Source organism: Struthio camelus, chromosome 19 (assembly GCF_040807025.1).
Source record: "Struthio camelus isolate bStrCam1 chromosome 19, bStrCam1.hap1, whole genome shotgun sequence".
Taxonomy (NCBI): Eukaryota; Metazoa; Chordata; class Aves; order Struthioniformes; family Struthionidae; genus Struthio; species Struthio camelus.
Genome location: NC_090960.1, coordinates 808018 through 832505, shown reverse-complemented (window position 1 = coordinate 832505; position 24488 = coordinate 808018). Strand labels below are relative to the sequence as shown.

Genomic DNA, 24488 nt, shown 5'->3' with positions numbered 1-24488 from the left:
CCCGGGGCTGCGTGCCGGCCGTTCGCTCCGTGGCTCTGTGCGTCTCCTTCGGTTTGCAGCTGTTTCTCGGGGGACACCCCCCGGCAGGTCGCCCCTCTCGCCCCGTGCGGCGGTGGGGCCAGCCGGGTCCGGGGGCTTTGCTGCTCCCCCAGGCCGGGCGCTCGTGCAGCCGCCCCGGGTGCTCCCCAGCGCGGCGGCTGTCGACCTTTCCTCCCTCCGCTCCTCTCTCCTGCTCTTCCTCCTGCGAATTTTCCCTCGTGGGGCCCCGGCTCTGGCGGGGGCTGCTGCTGCGTTCCCGTTACCAGGTGTGCGGACGGAGCGGTGTCTCGGTTGGAGAGACCCCGCCGCAGAGCAGCGGTCCCCGCCGTTCCCCGCGGCGGGCTCTTGCCGCGGTTTGCTCTCCTCTCTCTCATTAGGAGTGAGCCCCGCTGGCCGGGCGCTCGGCGGCTTCTCCGGCTCGAAGTGCCGCGCGCACCTGGGGTGCGGTGTGAATGAGGAGGGTATCTTAAACGGGCAAAAAAGAGTTGATTTATGAACGTGCATCAGCTGCTGGGCCCGGGGCTGGGACAGCGGGGTGCGAGGTGGGAGCGGGAGCCGTGCGCCAGCCCCTGCTTGCAGCCCGGGGCGCTCGGCCTCCGCTGCCGCCTGAGTTTAGGTGGCCTAAGGGCTGCGGGGGATGCTGCGGGAAAGGGCACGCTTAAAGTTTTCGAGCTGGGAAGGGTGGACGCGGGGACCCGTGCCTGGTGCTGCCTCGCGCCCGGTCCGGGTGTCTGCAGCCCCCTGCCTCGCAGGCGAGCCCACGCTCCTGCGACGGCTGAGGAGATGACTGCACTGGAGGGACGGTTATGTGTTTGCTGGTGGATCTTATCAACACATAGGACATCAGAGAGATTTATCTTGCAGGTTTAATTAAGGCACGGATGAAATGCGGGGCAACTAAGTTCAGTGCCTGTGCCGTATTCACGTAACGCGTGCTGCACAAGTTAGCTATAGCCCTTGTCATCATCCTGCTCTGATATTTATAGCTCGCCAGCCCTGTGCGCGCTCAGCCACGCGCGTGCCTTCGGCTCGGCACCGTGTGCCGGCTGGTGCCTCCGTGCCCGCCTGCCGCCGGAGCGGGGCAAGGCTTGCAGCCCAGGCCGGAGGAGCCAGCCGTTTCGCCGGCAGCCCCTGAGCACCGATGCTGCCCGGCTCAGCTGTGTGCGGGAGCTGGAGCGGCTCTGGGAAAAGCTTCCCAGCGGGCTACTCCGAAGTGGGATCCTTCCCCTGTGCCAGGGAGGGTGCTGCAGTTTCAGGAAGGGAGCAGCTCGGGCCCCTGCCTGAGGGCTGGCTGCATGGGTCGAGGGGACGATCTCGGTCAGGGAGGTGTCTGGACACCGATGATGGAGCGGTTATGCAGCGTCCCTTATGACATATCTGTGCTGTGGGGGGGAGTGTGGTGCAGAGACCCCTGCCGTGGTGCTGGGTCACTGCTCTGTTGCCATCTGAGCAAACGAGTTGGGTTTGGAGCCTGAGGTGGTGTGGGGATGTAGCTGTGCTGCTCTCCAGACCCATCCCTGCATCCCGTGTGACCGTATCCTGCTGTGTGGCCAGCGCCAGCATGGGAGTTTGCTCCTGGTGGAGCAGCATAGATGCGCCAGAGATCTTGAGCTCTCCATGGTGCAGCTAATAGAAATGAAAGATCCTCGTGGACACCGTTTGACTGCAGGGTGCATAGAGGTACCGCTGGTGACCATAAAGCTGGGATCTTTGCAGAGTGTAAGCGCTGGCAATAGCTTTGTTCTGTGTGGTAGTCTCCTCTGATGGACAAGCTAATAAGGAAACTCTCTTATTCCAGACGTTGAGATCTGTAGGTGTTCTTGTGCTTCTGAGCTTGTGTTCGACACCTAGAGAGTTAAGGGGTATATGGGATGCTCTAGACCTTGACCCAGGTCAAAATTTGGAGACTGCTTTTCTTTTCGCTTTAACGCTTGTGCAACGTGGCTGAAGGTCTCTTCTGTGTCTACAGTTAGATTTATCCTGGGATCTAACTTATAGTGTGTGTGGGGGGGGTGGTTCAGGCAGATGGGTTTTGTAGGCATCCTGGTTGTCTCTTGTCCTCTGGATCCGTTGCAAAGAGGTTTAGGAGCAGCCTTGTTGCAGAGGAAGTTCCTTCCCAAAGGACTTAGACTTAGCCTGCTGTGTGACAGTGCAGGTCCAGTAGGAAGGCAAGGCTTGCTCTGCCACCTGGCCCTAGCACACAGTTAATTTTATGTCTAGTCTAGGAGCCTTTCACTCCAGGATAAATGGCCTTTACCGTTAGAGCCTGCGTGAGTTACTCTGACGTTTTGCTACTTAGTAGACGTGGGTAGGGGAGAGTTGGGTATCAGACTGGATGATAGGCGAGAGAAGCAATCTCTGGGAGGCCATCAATTTGGATTAAGCTTTGTGAACTGGGATGGAGGGTAATTACCATCCTTCATTTCAGAGAGGTAAGAACCAAGTCTGCTCCTTTATGGAGCATTAGAGCTGCAGCAGGAATCGCTTCCACCCTGGCTGCAGGTGCATAATCTCCCCTTGGACCCACAGCAGCGGGAGGGAGCCGCTGCAAGCGCCAGGAGCGAGACGGCCTTGGCCAGGCGCTCCGGGGCATCTGCCCCCGCGGTGGGGGGATCCCTCCTGCTCCCCTTCCGGTGGCTGGCGTCTGCCCTGGGCTCTGCTTCCTCGGGACAGCGTCCTCGCGAGGGGGCTCCGCGATCGACTGACGCTCGGGTCGCTCTGAACATCGAGCAGCGCTTGGCATCTGCCCTCTCCTCGGAGGCCGGCCGAGGGGCGTCCCTGCTCGGCGGGGCGGCGGACCTGCCTCCCTGCAAACCCGCGGCCTCGTTTTGTTTTCACAGCATCCCCCACTTCGAAACCCTGAAATGGCAAAAGTTGCAAAACATGTTCCTTGGGCCTTTTGACAGCAGCGTTCTCGGAGGCATCCACCTCCCCCCTCCCACGCACGCCCACGCGCAGCCACTGATAAAAGGCTCAGCCCAGTAAACAAGGGGAGGGAGAGGAAGAATGATTAAATGAAAATGGGGCAGCGGTCTGAGGCGGGGGCTGCGGGTGTGAAGTTTGAACCAGAGGAGCTGAGATCATGGGGATGGTGCAGCTGGTGAGATTCCTGCCTGCGTGCTGCCTCCAGGCCTGAGATGGGGAGATGCAGGCAGGCTGGCGGGGAGGAGAAATCCGTTTTGGACTTGCCAAGCGGAAGGCCTCTCTTCCCTTTTGTTTGTACTTCTTTTTTTTAATCTGAGTGCTTCATTTTCCAGAAGCTGTCATTTTACATAAACCTCTCAGCGAGGTACATCCATTCCCACTGCCAAAATCTCCATATCAAACACTTGTAACATGCCGCTGAACTGACAGCCCTGACTATACACGCTCCGTGGCTTTACAAAGGGATGCTGCGTCTGTGAGGGATATAAATACACGCATTGCAATGACACACAGCGCGCTCGCTCCCCTCTTCTCTTGCTGCCCAGTTAAAATTTATCTGCAGCCTCTGCACAGGCGCCCGCAGCCCTCCCGGCGGCACCGCTGCTGCGCGCACCCCCTCGCGCCGGCGCAGGCGCCGTGGCCGGCTCGCGAGCTGCGCGGGGGCCGAGGCGTCGCGTGCCCCTGGCTGAGCGAGGTCCCCGCGGTGGCCGGGGGCAGGTGCTGCCCGCGAAGCGGGAGACCCCAGGGCAGCGCAGCCGGCAGAGCGGGTACCTGGAAACGCCGCTTCCCGCAGCCGGCCCCGTGCAGAGCAGCACCGCCGTGGCCTTCCCCGCTGCGCGGAGGCCCAGGGAAGCGCAGCCGCCGGCTGCGGGCTCTGGCAGCGCAGGGTTTAAGCTCTTGCTCAGGCTGACTGCCTTGGGTGTCCCTGCCTGGCAGGGGCTGAGGGGAGGCGGGTGCAGGCGGCTGTTGGAGCAGTTGGGCAGAGAGAGGTGAGAAAGGGGGCTAACGGCGCTCCGAAGTGAGGTCAGCTCTCCCAGCCGGTTCTTCTCCTCCATCCCAGCAAAACATCTCAGTTTGCCTTTTTAAACAAGGGGAGGTGATGCGATGGCAGCTCCGAAGTGCCACGGGAGGGTGGCATCCGAGGGAGCCGTGCCGGGGTGGCCCTGCTCGGGGTTTAATAAGGCGCTTCGGTCGCTGCAGAGCGGTAAATGCCCGCGAGGAAGCCGCGTGCGCGGCGGCGGTACCCGTGCCGCCCGGGCTCCCAGGGAATCCTTTTCCAGTCTGGATGCGGCTCTGTACACACCTTCTGCCTTGTAGCATATGCGGATTGGATGGCGTCCCAGCTTTGCTCTGTCACGGGCTCGTTTTATTAATACGGAAAGAGCGGCTGTGGGGTATGGCACGCCTCCCTGCGCCCCGCCGCGCGCAGCCCGCTGCTTGCTGGCTTCGCACCCCTCGGCGCTCGGGCGAGCGGCAGCTTTGCGGTCCCGGGGCGGGCGTCGAGGTCGGGCGAACCCTGTTAGCGCTCGCTTAGCAGCAGCATGGCTGCCTGGCTTGAAACTTTTTGCTCTGAATCCCATTTGAATTTGGGAATGTTGTGGGGGGGGGGGAGGGAGAAGAGAAAAACAAGCACGCTGCATTCTTTGAAGTTCTCTTCTGTTGGATGAAATTCAAATCCAGAACGAAATCTTTATTTCTTTACCAAAAAAAAAATAAAAGGGGGGGGGGAAGAAAATACAAAAGACCTCCCCCCCCCCCCCCCCCCCCCCAAAGTCTATCAGTTTGCAACTGGTGCACAAAGTCACTCTTGCTCTGGTTGGGATTCCCCTCCTGCTCTTCAGGAAGAAGTGGCGGTGGTTTCTGGCAGCACCGCCGTCGCCCGGAGCGGCAGCCGGGGGGCTGGGGCGGGCGCAGCGGAGTGCCGGCGCTCAGAGGCTGCCCGTTCCCAAGGTTGTGTTTTATCTTCTCGGCATCGCCGTCACCTGGGGAGATGCTGGGCTGCGGGCTTGGCGGCAAGGGCAAAGTCCCGATGAGTCACCGAGGCCGCGCGGTTCCCTCGGTGCCCCGGAGGACTCGCGGGCTCGGGGCCGCTGGCGAGCAGCCGCGCTCGGCTGGTCCGCGGTTCTCTCGTCTCCCTCCTCGCACAGAAACAAAAGCGCTCAAAAAAGCAGCCTAAAGTAGGCAGCAACCGCTTGCATGCGCAGGGCGGTGAAGTGCGCGACCCTGGCCTGATCCTGCAGGGTGGCGCAGCGGGCTCGGTCCCAGCCGCCGCTTGTCCCTGCTGGATCGCGTTTACTGCGTTACGTGCCTGGATTGCTCCATAAACCAGTGGAGAGAGGCCTGTCCCCTTTTTGGGGAGAGAAAGGGGGCAATAAGGCTGCGTTCTGGGCTTCCCGCCGCCGCAGGGAGCGGGGCTGGTGAGTCGGGACCGCGCGGGCGCTGCGGCAAGCGAGGAGGCACTGGGGGAGCCCCGCTCCCTCCGCGCGCCGCGATCTGCCGGCTGGCAGGGCTTGATGTCTTAGCGGCCGACGGCCTGGGGACGGCTGCGCCGGCAGGTGGGCACGGCGCGGCCAACGGGGATGCTGCGCGCTCGGGTCCCCTGGGGTTCGACCGCCTCCTGCCTCTCGGGTCTTGTGGGACCTGCTGGGGAGGGAGAACCAAGGGACGAGGGAAGGGCTTCCCTCTTTGCGTTGAGAAAGCGAGGAGCTGGCTGTGAACTTCATCACCGTTTGCCTTAGAAATGGTACGCGTGGCAGGGAGCGCGCGGGCCGGCGATGGAGGCTTGTATCGGGAGAGCGTATCCCACCGTTTTTAATGCTACAGTTGGAGGTTTCTGCCTCTCTTACGGAGAAGAACCTTGACACTGGAGATACGGGAGTTATTTTTTTTAATGTAGTATCATTAAAATGGTTTTTAATTGAGTTCATTTCTGCAAGTTCGATGATAAATTTTTAAGCACCTCAACTTGGAGAGGCGCGTTTGCACTCAGCTGCTCTGCTCCTCGTGTGAGCCTCTAATTGATTCAGCTCGTGCATGGGAAGCGTTTTGTTCTCTCTCTCTGGCAAAACGCAGGAAATCTCGCTTTGGGTGTACTGAGAAGGAAGCAGGCCCCCGAGAAGCTCGAGGACCTGAAATGTGTTTCTTGACTACTGCTGTCTTTGTTCTTGGTTAGAAAGCCTCTGAGATCTCTGTTGCCCTTAGCTAAGGGAAAACTCGGCGTGTGAATGGGGCGTGCAGATCGCTCTCTGCGCCTCCCATCTCCCCCCACCTCCGCCCTGCCGGCTGGCGTGGCGTGGGGGGCCGAGGTGATGCTCTGGTCGGTTCTCCAGGGCCCCGAGTTTTGGCTGTATGTCTGTAGTCACAAGAGCCTCATCTATTTTTTTGTTTCCTTTTTTTCCTCCCCACCAGCAAGCGCTGCCTGCCGCCGCGAAGGGCAGGGTGCAAGCGTGCGGGAGGGCGCGCTCGCCGGCCCGGCGCCCCTGGGGGCACCCAGCGCGCGGCAGCTCTTCCCAGCCAGGATGAATCACTTTGTCTTTCACAAGTACTGAAAACCGATGTACCAGCACCTTGTCCTCGCGTCCCCGGGGAGCGCGGCCGCCCTCCCCCGGCCGCGGTTCTGAGCAGCGTGGAGGGCGAGCGCTTTGGCGGTGCAAGCTGCGATGCCATCTGCTGCCCTTGCTGGCAAGCGTCCACAGACCTCAGATCCCCCAAACCGCTCCTTTGAAGGAGAGAAGCACGCTTGATTCGCGAGCTTCGTGGACGAGAGCGGCTTGGGGCGCGCGGACGGGCTGAGGCTGCGCCGCCGTGGCGTTCGGCCGTCCCCGGGAGCTGTTGTTCAGCGCCCGTCGCTGTGGCCAGGACAGTCCCTACGAGGCAAGGGCTGGGATTTTCTTTCCCCAACGGGAGAGAAAAAACCTGTCCAGGTTCGGCCCCTTGCTCCAGCGTGTGACCCAGCCTATAGCCCCGTGTTGGACTCGGGGCGAGGTGATGGTTTACCTGTTGCTGGGAACCGGTCCTGGGCTGAGATGCGCGTTCCCCTGGGATCTCCCCAAACCAGCGTGCTGATGTTTTGGGAGGGCTGAGCCGCAAAACCAGAGAGGGCTGCCAAAAGGATTGCCCTGTGCGGGGAGGCTGGGTCTGGCCAGTCGCTGGGGGCAGGTGGATGCAGCTCCTCCGTTTGCAAGTTCCTACTGGTTTGCTGGGAAATTCCTGGGAGGGAGCTTCTGGTTTCCCTGGGGGCGTACAGATCCCCCCGCGTGCCCACCAAGGAAGGAAATCGAGTGCAAAATACTACGTGCTTTGAGACTGGGCCCTTTCGGTCTGAGGTTGTGCTGGAGGGTGGCTTCCCTTGCCCGTCTAAGTCTTGTGGGTGCTGCAGGTCAGGAGAGAGGTCCTAAGGGTTCGTCTGAGAAATGAGCACCCAGAGCCCTCCCTGGCCGCTGCTCCCTCCTCCTCCTCCATCCGTAACCGTCCTTCCCATCTCCTCTGCCAGTTTGCTCGTGCTGGCTGGCTGCTTTGAAACTGTAAGAGTAGGTGGGTCCTTGTGCGTGTCCGTGCAGGCTGCAGTTTGCCTGTCTGCATTTTGGTTGGGGAGCGGGAAAGGCTTTGAGTAACGGGCTTAACCGGAGCGTTCCCTCGGTTCCATCCCGTTGCGGCACCTGGCAGGAAGCTGCCTCGGTGCTGGGCTTTCCCTGCAGGAGGACAATGCACGCGGACAAAACCTTTGCTAGCGTTCCCAGGACCTGCTGCTTGGTCCAAACGGCCGCTCTCCCGGCTGGCAGTGGCAGCCGTGGCTGTTGGAGCCGGGCTAAGGAACTGCCCCCTGGTGTCAGCTGCCTCCGTGCTGCCTTCTCCCTCTTTGGAGTCGTTCTTTTCCCTTCCTGCGTGTTTGCGTTCCTCGTGGATGCTGCGGGAGGAGTGGTGTTTGGAGGGCAGGACTGGACGTGAGCGTACGTACGTGGAGAGAGAGGAGGACGAGGAAAAATTGGAGCTGGGAAGAAGGGTTGGAGAGGCTGTGGTTTCCTGCTGTGAGTGATGGAAGGAAGATGGTCTCTGCAGGCAAAGTTCATGAACGTTCATCATTGGCGATGGGAAGTTTTTGTACATGCTGATTAACTGCCTTCCTCTGATGTGACATGGCAAGATAAAATATGAGCAACTGCATTCTTTGACTTAAAACTTAATTAAAACTATATATCAAAAACGTAAGACCGTAGGCTTAATAAAACCTGATAAAATTATACTAATACACTTCAATTTCAATCCAAGGCTCCCTGATGGAAGAGCGTGAGAGGCTGAACCCATAACTAGATTAGAAACACCTCCTATGCAATATTTATGGTGCTGTCCTGCTTGAGATGCATGGCCTCTGAGGAAGGCCCTGGCACGGTGATGAAGAGGAGTTGTCAGCCCAGCTTACATGTAAATAGGACTGAGGGCAAAAATATACAAGCAGACAGCAGCAACTTTCCCCGTTGCAGGCTGAGGAGAAGGCCGAGGGCTGGCGTTTCTAGTGCTGCTAGACGCCAGGTTTCTGCCTGTTGGGGCAGAAATGGCTCTGGCAGCTCATGTCCAAACTTCCTAAGATGGCGGGGTCTAAGGCTGCCGCTTTTCTGCTGGGGCGCTTGTGACTTTGGCCTGGTTGAGACTGAGATTCCCCACCACAAGTAACATCTGGGAAAACAGCTGGGACTCGGGAGCGGGATCTGCTTTTGGCGCTGAAGGATGCCGCGAGGCTCCGGCTTGAATGCTTTGACTGTGGTCCGTCGGTCAGCCTCCACCTCGCGGGCGGTGGGGGCCTCTGCTCACCTCTCTTCTCTTCTCTCCAGCAGTGCTTCCAGTGACGTTTTTCTGCCTCTCACCACGTGGCTGCCTGGCTTCTGCCCGGGATCAGACCTGGTTTCCAGGAGCATCTCCTTTCTTGGATGCTGCTCGCTTCTGTACCGAGGTAGAAACGAACGTCGAGCCGGGATGGGGCCTCTCGCGTCTGTCCTGTCGAGCGGCTGCCGCCCCCGAAGCGCGAGGGGAGCGACCGCGGGGCTGCGCTGGCCCCGGGGGACAAGTCCGAGGGCCCGGCGGCGCTTCCTCCGCTCTGCTGCCCTGCACCGCCGCGCGCCCGGGAGCCGCTCGGGGCCCGTGCACGGCCGGTCCGCGGCGCTGCCGGTGCGCCCGCGCTCGGCAGGGCGCTGGCGGAGGTCGTGAGCTCCCGCCGGGTCGCCGAGGGGGCCTGGCTTTCGCCTGCGGCCTCTCGACAGCTGCCTGCGGCCGTTCGCCGGGTTGCCTTTACGGGGTGATTTATTGAGTGAGATGCTGCTTGTGGGATTATAGGCTTAGAGCCGGAGCCTTGCGATTAGGAAGCGAGGGGAGAAAATTAGCCTGTTAGTTGACTTTGGCGGAGCGTTGCCGTGCCGGGGCCGGAGGCGCCGGTGCCGGCCGGCCGGGAAGGGACGGTGCCGCGGTCGCGGGGCGGAGGTGCCCTCCTGCTCCCTCCTGGGCAGGCAGGAAGCGAACGGGAACGTGCAGGCTCCGCGGGTGGGAAAGCCCTCCGAGCAAGAGCGTTGGCTAAACCTTTCCGCGGCGGCTGGCGCCTGGCTTCCCCCAAATTTCGCCTTCAGGCAGAAATTTCCTGGCGTCGCGGCTGCTGCAGGGCTCGCGGGGGGTGCGCTCGGACCAAGCGCGGCGCGAGGGGACGGGGCGGCTGCGGGGCCGCGCGCGCGGCAAGGGCGGGCGCAGCGCTCGCAGACGTCTGCAGGGTGCCATCTCGCACCGGCGGCGCGCGCGGAGCCTTCGGTAGACTGCTAATGCGGAGCATAAATCGTGCTGGAGACAGGGTAGGTCAGAGGAGGGAGACAGGATCAGTAAAGCATTACGGTCAACGAGACGCCGTCCTCGGAGGAGGAACCGGGGTCTGGCTAGGAAGCGGGGGGAGCGCGCGTGGGCCGAGGAGCGGTGCGAGGGGCGCGCGCCGCCGCGGCAGCCTGCCCGGCTGCGGGGAGCCCCGGCCCTGGGTGAGGAACCGCTTTTGCGGGTGCCCGTGAGTAACCCCCCCTCGCCCCCCGCACCACCAAAAAGGCTCCTTCCTGCCGCCCGGCGCGGGCACGCGGGGCTCGGCCGCGCTGCCGACGTCTCCGCGCCCCTCGCTGCCCGGTCCTCTGCAGGGAACGCTTTTGGGGGTCCTGATGGGTTTTTGGAGCGCGGGCGCGAGCCTGGTGCAGCCGGCTCTCCGAGCCTACAGCAGCCGCCACCGCGCAGCGCCTTCTCCTGCCTCTGCGTTCTCCCGTTGCACCTAAATCCATCGCGACGGCCGGGGTTTGCGACCCGGGGCGCGAGCTCCCCCGGGGGTCGCGCCGGGCCTCGAGGGACTGGGCGTGCTGGAGCTCGTCCCAGCCCCTCCTGCTCCCTGGGGACTGGGGTCCGCGGGCGAAGCGAGGGGGCGCGCGAGGCCGGGCTGCGAGCCGGTGCAGATCTGCCCGTGCCGCGTTTCTGCGCGCGCCCCGGCCTTCTGCCTTTCGCGGGTTTTGCCCGCGAGCTCCCCTCTCGCGGCCGCCCTGGACCCCCAGCGTCCGCCTCCGGGGCACTGCGGTCCGCGAGGCGCACCGTGTTCAGCGTATCTGTATTTTCAGAGACTGCGGGGGATGTCGTGTGTGTAAAATTAGCACTGCCTTGTTAGTCCTTTTCAGGCTAATTCGGAGTGAAATGCTTTAGCAGCGGTGGGCTGATTCCATCAGGAGAACAAGAACTAATTAAATTCACTCTGACCATCAAGCAGTAAATTATTTATACCCAGACAGATGCAATCTAATCTGTAGCATCCAGCCCAAGTGAACTTGCATCCTACTTGATTCGGGGCTGAGGAGGCAGATTAAATGTGTACAAAAGTAAAAGAGAGAGGGGCAAGGAAGAGATTGAGCAGCGTGGGAAAGGGAGAGCAACAGCAAACTCGTTTTCCCTCCTGTCGCTGCTGTCGGGCAGCAGACCCTGCAGCGGGGACCCCTGCGGCGGCCCCCGGCGCCGGCCAGGGCCTCCCGCCGCCCCACGTGGTCTTGGCGCTCCAGCTGCCCGTCCTTTTGCCGGGGCGTCCCGTCTTCCTCCGGCGGCGGAGCGGGGACGTGCTGCCCTCCGAGGCCCTCGGAGACCTGCTCCGGGGCAGCCGCTCGGTTGGAAGAGCGTCGTGGTTGGGATGCGGGTAGGGCGCGTGGGAATACTCCTCCTCCTGCTCCTGGTGCTGCTCCTCCTCCTCCTCCTCCTCCTCCTGCTCCGGATGAAGGCCGGGGGCAGCGAGCAGGTAGGCGGCAGGGCTCCCGCCGCTGCAGCTCGCTGCCCGTTCCCGGCGTCGTCGCGCTCCCCGCCGCGTGCCGCCCGGGCGGGCTCCCCAAGGCCCGCTGCCGGCGCACGGCAGCCTCGGCGCAGAGCAGGCGCGAGCTCTTACGATCTCCTTAAAGATTTTCTTTTCGGTTCTGTGACCCCGGTGTCTGATTAGATCGCTCTTGCCTCTCAGTGGTAGCAGGAGCTTGGACTGCTTAAAAGCTGCAGTTTGCTCTAATTGCTATTGAGCCGCCGTACCTCTCCTTCTCTGAAATCGAAAGGAAAGAGTGAAAAATCATTGGCTGATCCTTCGGGGGCTGTAAAGGATTCCAGCAACCTAGGAAACTGCTTGAGCTGGGGCTGGTTAAAACGTTATGTTAAAAATTATCTGGCCATCGCTTCTATTAGAGAGCCGCAACAAGCTAAGGCGGAGCGGCCAGGCTAGCGCGCCGTCGCTGCTCTGCACCCCGTCGGGCTCTCGGCTCGCCCCGGGGCAGCCCTGGGAAGCGGCGAGCCGAGGAGCCCGGCGGGCGCCCGGGCGAGAGCGCTGCGCGGCCGCCGCTCCGGGGCTGCAGCCGCAGGGCAGCGCGCGGGGCGCAGCAGCGTCGCCCAAAGCCCCGGCCGAGAACGCCGTTGCCGGCTCCGTTGCGTTTTCACGCCTCTTCCGAGGGTGCTGTCGAGCTCCCGCCGCTGGAGCGGAGCAGAGCTCTCTCCGAGGCTGGTCAATAACTCTTCCCGAGCGTAAGAAACGCGGTCAGGCTCCAGAGCTTGCGGCTTGTTTGCATGCAGCGCTCAGTCGCTTTTGGACGGAGGCTTTCCACAGCAAATTTATTTTTCCATAATATTCAAGGTAAAGGTACAGGCAAAAGGCTATGACAACATTATGGGTAGCACAAACTCCGCTATCAAACTAGGGCTGCGTGGAGAGAGCAGGAAGAGCATTCCTCTTCCTCTCCAGCTGTGCGGCGTTTTGGGACAGTTGAGCCCAAATGGTGTTTGCGTTTGTACTGGCGATTAATCTTCGTAGCGGGGAGGGAACTCCTATTATGAATCAGGCTCATAACTCTTAGCGCACACATTTCCAAAGCCCGGGTGAACTATTAATCCTCCCGGCTCCCTGGGGTAGGGAGAGGGGGAAATGTCACCTTGTGGCAGGAGAGCTGTGATACGCAGCCAAGTCAGTCAGCTCCTTCTTGGAGAGGTCTCCTGGTCTCCAGGTCGCTCCCGTGGACCATGTGGCCTCACAATTGATTTAAAAAGGGAAGGAGGAAAGAAAAAAAAAAAAAGGCAACTGCTTAGCTCTGGTTTTGCTGCTGCTGAGAGGACAGATTTGCCTGCTGGCAGCTCTCTGCCGTTAAATGGATGAGCTATTCAAGTGTGGGGTATGGATTTAGGATCAGTCTGACTGTGCTGGAGAAGACACATGACGCTGAGCCCAGATGGACGTGTGGTCCGGGACGGGGGCCTGGGGGGGAGCTGACACACTCGTTTCGGCACCGGCAGAAGGTGGGAAGGGAAGAGCCTTCCCCGGGCGCGGACAACCTCGGGAGGGCTGAGCGGCTCCTTGCAGCGCCCGTGCCGGCGGGCTGCGAGCGAGCGAGGGAGGTGCGGGAGCCAGGAGCGCGCTGCCGCTTCCCGCGAGCCGGGAGGTGGGAAAGCGGCGTGCGAAGGGAGCGCGGCTTTGCGCTCGCAGCCCGCGGGCCGACTAAAGGGGCTGCGCGCTCGGAAGGAGGAGCCGGGCATGCCCTCTGGGTTTGGTGCGGTCGGTGGGCAGCGGGCGCGCGGGGAGAGAGGGGGCTCTGCAGCATCCGCCGGCCGGGCCGGCGCTGTTCGCTGCCCGCGCAGCCCCGAGGACGCCGACCGGCTGCCGGCGCGCTCCCGGCTCCCTGCGGGGCTCTTCCCGCCCGGCAGCGTCCTCCGCCTCGTGCGAGCGCCGCCGGGAGAACAGCCTTCCTTGGGCCCGGCCGCGGCGGCCGCCTTTGGTTTTCTCCCCGGGGGGTGAGGTGGTCCGCCGCGGCGGGTGAGCACCCGCGGGAGCCTGCTCGGAGCGGCGCGCTGGTCGGCGGCAGAAAACGTTTAAATCGCTCGCGGGAAGGGAAGCGAAGTCGTTCCTGGTCTTGTTTCGGCAGAAGGAGGCTCTCGCTCCGGCGGCCTGCGTTTCTTGGGCAGCTGGATGTGAATTTTAAGCAAATCCCACGTCGGCCGCGCGCCGGGGGAGGCGGCGGCGAGGCTGCGTCTCCCCCCGGCCGCGGCTCCCCGCTTTGGGCCCGGCGGCTTGCCGGTTCCCGCGCCAGGCGCGGAAGGGAGCGTGATGTTTTTATTTTTATTTATGTATTTATTTTCTTAAACTCGGAGGAAGTGTTTGCACAGCTGAACAGCTAGAAAATAAATGAAGCAGCAGGGAGGTTTCCCCGGCGCGGACTGGGGTGCCGCGGGCTCGGCGCCTGGGATGCTCCGCTCCCCGCGGGCGCCCGGCTGCCGCGCGCTGGCCGGCAGCTGCGGAGCCGCTCGCGAGCAGGGATTTGAGCGCAGCCCGGCCGCGCAGCAGCAGCGCGGTTCAGAAAGCCCGAGCGTTTTAATTTTTTTTTTTGTTTTTTATTTTCCATTTTTGACATTGTTCCTCAGCCCTTCTATCGTGCTCCTTGTAAAGCTGTTAAATCACTCCATTTATTTAGTACGAGTATTGCTGAGAGCTCATTTTTATCTTGGTGAAAACCAGACTTGCTCATGGACACATAATGAAATTGTATAAATATACCCTTAGCTGGGAATCTAATTTATTTTTCCTGTTCATTATGGGGTAGAAGGCCATTATGAGATGTATAACTTTTTTTTTTCCCCCAGTGCTGGAATTGAAAGGCTGGTGCGGGCTCTTTTTATACTGATGATTTCGTCCTGATTCAATTTAAAGCTGGTTAGAGCTCAAATACTGTAGCATAATTGACAAAGATCAGTGTGGGTTGTAATGCTAATGTCGCGGCAGCGGCGTTGCGCGCGGACGCGGGCCGGGGATGGCGGGGCCGCCGGCCGTGCCGCGCGGGAGCGAGGAGCCGGCGGTTCGGCAGGACGTGACTCTGTCCGTTTGTCCGTCGCTGGGATTGATTTTTGACTGTATTGATATTGCTATAAAGTCATGTTTATAGAGCTATAATTAAGCGGGGCCGTTTAGCCGGCAGTGTTAAGTGCTGAGCAGATTTATGGAACGGTTCGGCCTTCTGCGGTGTTGTATTTCACCGTGAAGTACACCAGGTTTTTATGTGTTCTACGATTGTATTCGTTTGACAGTGATTAGTATAATGGGGGTTTCTGGGGTCGTATTGCCAAGCTAAGGAAACGGCAATTACGGCCCCGCTGCAGTGTCGGCTTAATTGCATCCATGCGGAAGAGGCGCGAGCCCTGGCGCGGGGAGCAGCTGGCGAGGCGGGCGGGCGGCCGGGGCAGCCGCCGCGCTGCCCCAGCCCGCCGCTGCTGCGGGATCCCCGCGCGGGGGCCGGGGGGCCGGGGGCCGGGCAGCGGACGCCTCCTTTCTGCGGCGCGACCCTGCCAAGGAGGCGACGGGCATCCTGCCGCTGGCGTCCGCCCCGCCGGGCTTCGTTGCTCTCGGGTTTCGGGCTTGCCTCCCCGCTTACCTTGACAGAAGCCCTTTTTTAGCGTGATGCACGAACGCGCCCTGCGGACCGTGGGGTCGCCGGACGCCGTAGCGCGGCCGGGGCCCTGGCGAGGCGCGGGGCCGCTCTGCCCCAGCCCAGCGGCGCCGGGTCTCCGCGCCAGTCGCGCTCGGGCTGCGAGCGGCCGCCCTGCCGGCTCTCGCCCTCGCTCCGCGCGCTTTCCCAGCTCGCTGCGGGAATCAGATGGGCTTTTGCCGACTAAGAGGTGTTAAACGGCTCTAAATGCTCTTTGCGCCGCAACATCTCTGCCGCGGCGTTTAACCCAGCGCCGCAGAAACGCCTGTAACTAAGCGTGCCGTGCCCGTGCCTCCTCCAGCAGTGCCGGAGCTCGCCCCAAAGCAGACCAGCGGCTCGGGTCCGGGCTGCCGGCACCTGCTCTCCCCGCGCCCGGCCTCTTTCTCGTCTTGTTTTCATTTATTGTTTATTTTCCCATCTGAAAGCGAGCGGTGCGGGCCAGGCCGGCCGCGGCGGCTGCGGGAGCGCTCGGGGCGGGCGATGCTCCCGGGCGGGCGGTTCCCGCGGTGCCGGCCGAGACGCTGCAGCCCGGGAGCGGAGCTGCTCGTGGCGGCGGGACGCGCCTGGCGCCTGCTCCCGTCCCCGCGCGGACGTTGGTCGACGAGAGCAGGAAACGGCAGCGCGCGAGAGCTCGCGCCGGGTGGGAGCGCGCGGAGCCTTTCCAGGCTGTTCATGCTGCTCTTGAGCCTGTGCTGGTGTCCAGGTCCCCTCGCGACCGGGGGTCTTCATGCGCAACGTCCCGCTCGCCTGTGCGACGACGGGTCTGGCACGCAGACGCGCGGTCCCAGCAGGCGCGACGTGCGCCTTGGGGGCACGGTGGGCAGCGCCGCGTCCCGAGAAGCCCTGCTAATTTCTTGCTGTGTTGTTCCCTCCTAGAGCCGTTATTGGAGAAGGTAAACACGGGGCGTGAGGAAAGCGAGACGGGCAGGGCCTGGGCGTCGCGCGAAGAGGCCCCGGGGTCCAAGCGGGGTCCCTCAGTAGGATCCTCAGGCTCGTCGCCTGCCTGCCTCTTGGGCGCTGCCGAGCCGCTCCGATGTTACTATTTAACATCCCAATCGCTTTAATCGGGGGGGGGGCGCAGCTCGGCCGGGGGGTCCAGCGCGCCGAGCGCCCTCGCGCTGCCCTGTCCGCCTCTGCCGGCGGCGGGCGGCACGACTCCGCGGCCGTGCGCCCCGGCAGGGGAGAAGGAGCTGCCCTTCCTAGGGGCGAGCGACGGCAACGCTTTAACGCCCGGGCGGGCCCCGCGCCCCCCGGATAGCGCTGCGCTGCCCGTCGCCGCCGTTGGCTGCTTCGCAGGGTCAGGATTGACCGTGGTGGGGGCGAAGCTGCGCCGTCCCCCGGTGCGATGCCGGGCGGCAGCGGGTGAAAAACCCAAGCACAGCGGTGCGCCGGCGCCCTCGGGAGCCTCCGCGTCCCCCTCCCTTCTCAGCACGCGGCCGCCGGGTGCTGCCGAGGGCGCCGGGAGCAGCTTTGCGGAGGAGAAGGCGTCGTAACCTCCCTCCGAAGGCTGCCCGCGCCCGCCGCCGCGTCGCAGGAGGGGAGGGAGCAGCTTGGCCGCCGGCGCGCTCAGCCCCGCTGGCGCTGCCCGGGCCGGCCGCCCGCGCGGGAAACGAGCAGGAAGCGGCGGGCGGGCGGGCGGCGGATGCCGGCTCCGCTCCCCGGGCTCGCGGCTCTTTGCGGCAGCTCTCGCCGCCTTGCCGAGCCCGGCAGCGCCCCGGCTGCGCCGCTCTCGTAACGCGCCTTCTCCGGCATGCTGCGTTCGCCGTCTGTAAGAAAACCAGCCCGATTACGGCCCCCTGGGGCCATTGCCTCCGGTTTGTCCCGGCTGGGCTGTGGCTGCGGCGGCGTTGCCCGGCCGAGCGCCGGGGCGCAGGGCTGCCGGGCTGCGGAGCGTCCGCGGGCGCAGCTGCAGCAGCCCGAAACGCGGCTCCGGCGCGGGGGGACCTGGCCCGCCCCGCTCCCGAGCCGGGGAACCTGCTTGCTCTTGTGGCGCCCTCTGAAGCTCTCCGGGGCGGCGTGCTCGGCGGCGGCAGCGGACCGGGGCTACCGTGTCCCAGCATGTCGCTGGACAGGCAGGAAACCTCGTGCTGGGGGTTTTACAACGCGAAGCAGGCTTCCTGGGGAGCGAGGACGTTTCCGCGTTTATTCAAGGACATCCCTTCTCAATTAAATCCCGGCGTGGGACTAAACAAACGGGCTGCTGAGATCAAAGGGTTTTTTTTTTAAAAAAAAAAAACTTTCTTTTTGTTCTTCAAATCACTGAAAAGATGCATTGGAGGGAGCGTGTTGGGCTTTTGTTCCCATTAGCCTGGAAGGGAGGAGAAGCTTCCGTTAAATTCCCGTGAAGGCGTTTGCCTACGGCGACGTGGAAGTGGAGCGTTTGTAAATATTGGTTCTAGGGCGAGGGGCTGGAGGGCTGCGCTGCGGAGGCGGCAAACCCGCCGGCCCCCTCTTGCCTGCAGGGAGGCTCTCGCGGGCACGAGGGTCCGCGCAGACAGCGCGACCGCCCATCCCTGCTCTGCGCCGCCGTGGTTCCTCCGGGATCGATGGTCTCGTCCAGGCTGGGCCAGGGACGGACCCGGTGCCGGTCAGGATTTGTGGTGGAACCTGCTTCGGGGAAGGTTTTATCGCAGCTTGCGAAGAGCCGAGCGCGGGGGCTGCCGGGGTGCAGCGGGGCTCTGCTCTCGCGCCGGTGGCCGCGCTGGGGCTGGGACGGGCGGCAGGAGAGCGGCAGCCCAGGGGCCGCTCGCGCGGCGCGTTGCAGCGGGGGCCACGAGCGCCGCGCCGCCGTCGCGGCTTCTGCGCTTCCTCGGCGAAGTGTCGCGCGCGGCTCCCGGGGCTTCGCAGCAGCGGCGCCAGGCGAGCGGTGCTGCCGCAGGGCGGGCGATGCAGCGGCGCGAGCGCTCCCGGGTCCGTCCGCTGCTTCCCAGGCTGCCGGCGGGGACGGCTCCGCGCTGGGGTGGAGCGCGTTGAAGTGGGACTTTGGGAGCTGCCGGCCGGGCTGAGCTCTGCTCCGCACCGAGCGCAGAGGCGACGCCGATGCCCGGGGCGGCTGGCGGCTCCGTCCCCTCTTGGCACCGCCGTCTCCTGGCCTCGGTGCCCCGTGCGCGGCCGGTGCCGTCCCCGGGCGCGCTGCCCCCGGCTGCCCACGCGCGCCTGACCTCCTCCTGCTCCCTCTTCCCGGGATCCGTTTGTTAAGAAATCGATCCCCTTTGCCACTAGCTCTGTCTCCTTCTGCCTTTTAAATGGTGTCACTCTTAAATTTCCTGGCCTCTCTAATAGATTTTTATATAATCACTACAGTGCACTTCTAAAGAGCGATAGATCACGTTCATTGCTTTTCCCCGTGATTAATTTCCCATAATAGTCTTCTGTAACACTAAGGCAAAGAGAGGAGAGAGAAGAAAACCCCCACATTATCCACTTTGTGCTCAGAGTATAAATGAATTAGATTTAATTTTTGTTTAATTGTTTCCATAGCTCAGCCTCTGCTAACTTTGCAGGATAATTTATTTTGCAGTCTTGGGGAAAAGAAGGGAAGAAAGTCTCTGCAGCCAAGCAGTCTGCCTGTGGATAGTGTTTAATTACAGCTGATAGCCTTATCTCCTCGTAATTATGGGAGCCTTGTTGGGCTCTCGCCTGCTGGCGGCTCCCCTTTGCCCTTCAGAGATCGATATACGGTGAAGGCGCGCCGTGGGCGAGCAGCCCGGGGCGATCTGAGGCTCGGGACAATCCGGGAAGGCGCGTGCCGGGGAAGGAGAGCTTTGGAAGCGGGAAGTTCTTGTGCGTTTTTGCCTCCGAGAAGCGCGAAGGTGCAGCCCGAGGAGGCTGCCTGGTCCTGCTGGAGTCGGGCCAGGGGCAGTCGCGCCGAGCCCTGGCCCGTCTCTGCCCGTCGGCTGCCGTTCCTTCGCCAGGCCCACGTCGCCGCTCGGCCCTGGCTGCAAGCCGGTCCCGTAACCCGCGTGGCAGAGACCCAGCGCCACCAGCGAGTTGCTATGGAAAAGGCTGTGAGGTCCCTGGGGGAGGAATCCAGCTCCAGGGGTGGAAGCGGCGAGAGCTGGAGCTGGAGGAGGAAGCGGGAGGGAGGCGCGAAGCCGGGCTCTCCCGGCGCGGGGCTGCCAGCCGGAGTGGGGGCTGCCGGGGGCCGGCCGGGCTCTTCTTGCCTCTCCGTGGTGTGAGCGGGCCCACAGGGACGGGGAGCCAAGGGGCACGCTCCCGCTGGGCCTGCAGACCCCGAGCCGGCTGACCTGCGTCCTGGGGGAACAGCTAGCCAAGGGGAGGGGGGCTGGCTCAGGCTGCTTTTATATATATATATTTATATGTATATGTATGCATTTAATAGTTCATTTTGAGGGGGATGTTTCATGGGAGGGGCGCGAGCTCTGTGGGGCAGGGGCTGCCCATGTCCAGTTGGCTGTTGCAGGGGCTCCTGTCGATGCTGCAGCACTAAGCGAGGAGCATCTTGGCTTAACTGAGCCTTGCATGTCCTGCTGCGTCCAGGCATCTGTGCTAGAGCCAGACCGTAAGGAACCTGCCCCGCGTACTAGCGGGCACCGAAACGGGCAGGGATCCGTCCTTGCTTGCAGCCTGCCTGAGTGCTGCTCCTGGAGGGTCTCCTGTCTCAGGTTTGCCGGTTCGAGTTGATGCTCTCCTCTCCGTGCAGAATACGCACCTGGAGCTTGTGGCTTCCTGGGAATTGTGCCCTACTTTCCCTTGCCTTGGAGGGACGGGGGAACGAGCAGCCTCCCGTCAGGCTCGTCCTTCAGCCCGTTGTCCCTTCAGACCGGTGCTCGAGCTTGCCAAAGCGCTCTCCCCCTCCAGCGTTGTCCAGGTCTCTCCCAGCTGCTCGGCATCTGCTTAGCCGGGCGGCGTTATCAGCCTGCTGCAGCTGCTGCCGCTTCCCAGGGGCTGGGGAGCCGCTGTCCGCCAGCCCTCCCCGGCCCGCTGCAAGGCGATGCCGCGCCGGCGGCGTCCCCGTAGTGCCCCTGGCCGGGGCAGGATGCCGTGCCGGGAGCAGAGGATGCGGGGCAGCGCTGCTCTGCAGGGGCTCCGCAGCCCCGACCGGCCCCCTTGCAGCCGCTCGGCTCCCTGACCCCACGGTCTGTCGTTTCACCCGTCCTGCCCGGGATGAGCATGGGAAGAGCAAGCAGAGGGGCAGGAACCACCGGCACGTCCGTCTTGCCGAGCTCGCCCATTAATCACTGACTGTGGGGGCATCGGGCCCCTGTTTAAAATGCATTGACAGTGGCGAGGTGAGAGCGGGAGCTTGAGAGAGCCTCTGTTAATCTGCTCCCTCGGAGACAGGCTACCTTCGGCCTGTTAATCAGTTGCAGTAATTACAATCCCAACTTTACACGTGGAATGTTAATTAATGCATGGGATGCAGGGACCTGCAGCCTGGCAGCGAGGCAGCTCCTGCGGGGCGATGGGCTAGGCCAGGCCGCAGGGCTGCGGGGATTAACCCTTCCACCCCGGGCGGCTTTGCTTCTCCCGGCAGCCGGTGTTGGCGTGACACCGACCCACGAGGGAAGCACGGAGCTAGCTAGCTGGATGCGCTTGCTAGGAGTTAGCGTTGGCTTTGCTTTTTGATTCCTGGCTGGGCGGCTGCTGTGGTTTCTGCTCTGGGATTGCTACTTGCCTCTAAAATCTGTTTGCTGATGTGGGCGGCAAGATTTGGTGTGGAAATAAGATAATGCAAATGGAGCTCTGCTTTCCTCCCTGCTGCCTCCCCTGCCTCTCTATTACCCCTGTTAGGTTGCTGGAGACAGTAAGTAGGTGCCTCTGAGCCTCCTCTTCTGCAGGCTGGACGGCCCAGCTTGCTCAGCGTCTCAGCCACGTGCTTCAGACTCTGACCATCGTTGTGGCCTTCTGCTGGCCTCGCTCCAGTGCATCGGTCTCTCTTGTACTGGCAGTCCCAGAGCTGCACATAGGATCCAGACGTGGCCTCGCAAGTCTGAGTACAGGGGAATGATCACTCTCCTCTGCTCCTGGCTGCCCTCCAAGCAACACAGCCCCATGAGTGGCTGTAAGGGCACGAAGCTGGCTCGTCTCCAACGTGTCCAACCAGACCCAGGGTCCTCGTGCAGAGCTGCTCCCCGAGCAGCTCCACCCGCCTGGCCTGCTGCATGCGTTGCTCTTTCCTGGGAGCAGGACTCTGTGATTTTCTTTGTTGGACTTTGTGAGGTTCCTGCTGGCCTGTCCCTCCAGCTTGCCAAGGTCCCCCCAGTGGCAGCCCTGCTCTCCAGCGTATCGACTGCTCCCTGCCTTGCCCAGCCTTGTTGCTGGGGAGCAGCTTCATGCTCTCCAAGCAAGGAGATCTTGTATGGCTCTTGCCGGTCCTTTAGTCCTCAGCTGGGTGTTTGCACCCGTGTTGGGGGCTGGCAAATGCAGAAAGCTTGAGAGCGGTCACCTGAAGCACCGGGTGCTACTTTCATCCTTGGATGCAGAGTCCCGGTCCCCTCGGCCAGCTCCCTAACTCTGCAGAGAGCCGACGTTGCGGTGCTTTGAGCAGCAGCTCACCTAACCCTCGCCGACCCGCAGTCGTCCCTTGCCTTGTCCCAGAGGGATCAGCACCGTGCTCCCCTCTGTCACTGTTGGCTTGTGCCCTTGCCTGCGTGGTTCACGTGTCTCGGGAGGCCAGGAAACCTTGCAGTGACGGGGCTTTGGTGAGGATCATACGAGGCCCTGGGAGAGGCTGAGCGCCCTGGAACAAGGAGAGAGCTGATGGCAGGCTGAGCCCCTGCCTGCCGCGTGGAGGTGGTGGACGTTGCTCCAGCGTCCCTGCAGTGTGCCCAGGCCTCCTTAGGTGCAAGCGTCCTGCAGGGGAGGAAGGAGGGGGGAGGCTTGCTCTCTGCACACCGCCGTGAGGCTCATTCCTCTGCCACGAGCAGGGGAGTCATTAAAACCCTGGTCAGCACCGGCGGGGGAACGGTACAGAGCAATCTGCCAGGGCGTTAGTGCCCGGGATTATTGCAGTGAGCAGCTGAAGGAGAACAGAGCAGAGGCGTGAGCTGAGAGGAATGACAAAGAGGGGGAGCGAGAGAGCCCTGGAGGAGGAGGAGGAGGGAGGCTGGATCCGTGCCGCAGGCAGCGCAGGGTGCTCCGGCGGCTCACGCCTGCTGTCCCGGGCGGGCGCTGCCGTGTCCCTGCTCTCCGAGCGGCGGCCGGAGTCCTGGCATGTCCCCTTTGCCCTGGGCTCCTGCGCAGCCTGCGTTTGGGGTTGTTTGGCTTGTTTCTTGTTTCGCCTTTTAGTTTTGACCCAGAGAGGTGATGTCGCCCGGTCACTCAAATCTTTCGTTGTCGGCTTCCCCGTGAGTTTTTAAATGGGTTCGCTAAAGCTCTTCCTTCTCTTCGTCCACGCTGGTCGTAAATCTGGGGCTTGTCTCTCCCAGCTCTGGATTTTTGCCAGTCTTCAGATGATCTGACTTCTCGAAATGAGAAATGCTTCTTGTGGCATTTCTAACTCCCTCCCATCGCCGAAGGCGTTGGAAAGGGCAAAGGGGAGGACTGGCGCGGGAGGGGATGGGCTGCTGCAGCCCCGGCGCGGCGCAGGGGGATCGCTGCCAGCTCCGCCGTAAGGAGGGCTCGCGAGGTGCGGAGCTGCGTGCGTAGCGATGGGGAGCAGCGCCCGAGTAAATCCCTAGGGAGTATAACAACGCTGCCTGCCTGTCCTGGAGCGCTCGCCGTGTCAAGAACCTCGAAGCATGAACTCCTCGCGCAGGTAAGAGACAGATGTTTGCGAGCGCACGGTGGCCTGGACAAGCTGGCTTTCCTGGAGGCCCGATGGGCAGGGCAGAGCTGGGATCCGGACCTGGCCACGCGCCTGCGTTTTGGGCATTGGCCTGCATTTTGCCGATGCCGCCGACTTGGGTGGCGTTGGGGACGCGCAGCGGGCAGGGGAGCCCGCAGCTGGCGGGTGAACCGGGGAGGCTGCTGGGGCTTCGGAGCAGGGGTAAGCTCCTTCCTTCCTCTGCTGCGATGATGTCTGATGGCGTTGCTCTGCGAGGAGGTGCGTTGCGGAGGCCCACCTGGGTTAGTTCTCCAGGATGTGGGATCAAAGGCGATTCAGAAGGAACTTGCTAGTCCAGAGCAAGCATGACTTAAACCTATCCTGGGCCACCACGCAGGCGAGGGACAGAGCACAAACATAGTTGGCAGTCAGAGCCTCATCCTTGCCGGATCTGAGCTCAGTGACAGTCCCGTGGGGCGGCCGGGGGTCAAGAGTCCACCTCGAGCCAGAATTATGAATTCCCCTCGTTTCCTGGTGCCTGACACCAACGGGGTTTCTAAGGGCTGATCAAAGGGAAGCTGTCACTTCCTTCTCTAAAATATGACTGGTGAGTGGCAGATGGTGAGAGAAAGAGTTTAAGATCTAATAATAAGAGGAGGAGCAGGAAGGATCTAATGAATACATCCCTGAATATCCAAGGTGTCACCTTGAGAGACAGGTGTGTGTTTGCCGCGCCGGGCAGTGGACGTTTCTCCGTGGGCAGGCAGGCCACCTGAATCTGGAATGAACACGGAGACCTCTTAGCAGAATGTATGGGCTCAGCGTATTTAAACGGGAGAGCAATGCCATCCTGAATACTAACCTGCCTCTCCTCACTCTGCTGCCTTCCCACTGCAGAAGGCAACGCTGGGAGAGTTTAGGTCCTCCCGTATCTTCTTGCAAGGACAGAGTGGTGCAATGCGGTCTTTGAATCCCTTGGTGCGGAGACCAAGGGCGTGAGGATCTGTCTGCGGAGATGGCAAGGAAGGGCACGGTGATAGGTTTGCAGTGGACTCGGTCAGATCCTCTGGGTGACTTGCTGTGGTTTCTTGTCAGCTTCAGATGTGGTTACTTCCTCCTCTCCCTCCTTGCCCTGGCTGGGGTAGTTGGCGTGTCTGGACAGCAAAGCCAGCCGATGCTGCCCACTGCGCTCGTCCTAGGGGAGCAGTTCCCCTAGGAGTCATGTCCGTGCAACACCCAGAAGAGGCAAAGACAGGTCTCCTTTACCTTTTCTTGACATTTTTACTTTCTAAATCCTCTGCACAGTGGTGCAGAGGCCCTGTGGTACCTTCTGCTCCTCTACCAGAAGGCCCTGGCACCAACACGGTAGACTGGGTGGTCTTGCGTGGTCTTGGGCAGCACACGCCTCAGCCTCACCTTGCGTCCCTAGAGCCTCCTTGGCAACCCCTGATCCTAGCTTTTTCTCTTCAGGCTGTGTTCCCAGTTGGTCTTGCCCTCTCTGCTCTTCTCCAAAGAGGACATCCCATGTGCTGACTTGAGTTGCAAATCTTAAATGGGCGAGAGCACCAAAATTATCTTTCCATGTTTATCCAACTGTCTTTGCATGTTGACTTCAGATCTCCTCTCCCGGCAAACTATCTGGTGCATTGAATGTTTGAGGGAGGCCTGGCTGGAAGAAATCATTGTATGGACTATGACAGTCTATTTAGGCTGTGCAGATCTGTTGATGCCTCTCTGATTGACCCAATCCACCTTCATGGAAACAGACCTTTTCCTCCTTTCTTAGAGTTCCTCAGATCTGGTCTGTG

General features: G+C 62.0%; 1 protein-coding gene across 16 annotated transcripts in view; it reads left to right on the top strand.

Moving 5' to 3' along the window:
- RBFOX3 (RNA binding fox-1 homolog 3) overlaps nucleotides 1-24488 on the top strand; it is a 148018-nt gene that overhangs the window by 10070 nt on the left and 113460 nt on the right. For all 16 annotated transcript variants that reach the window (XM_068913129.1, XM_068913138.1, XM_068913126.1 and 13 more), the window contains exon 2: nucleotides 8796-8911. The gene's annotated coding sequence lies outside the window, so the exon portion shown is untranslated. The remainder of the gene's footprint in view (nucleotides 1-8795; nucleotides 8912-24488) is intronic.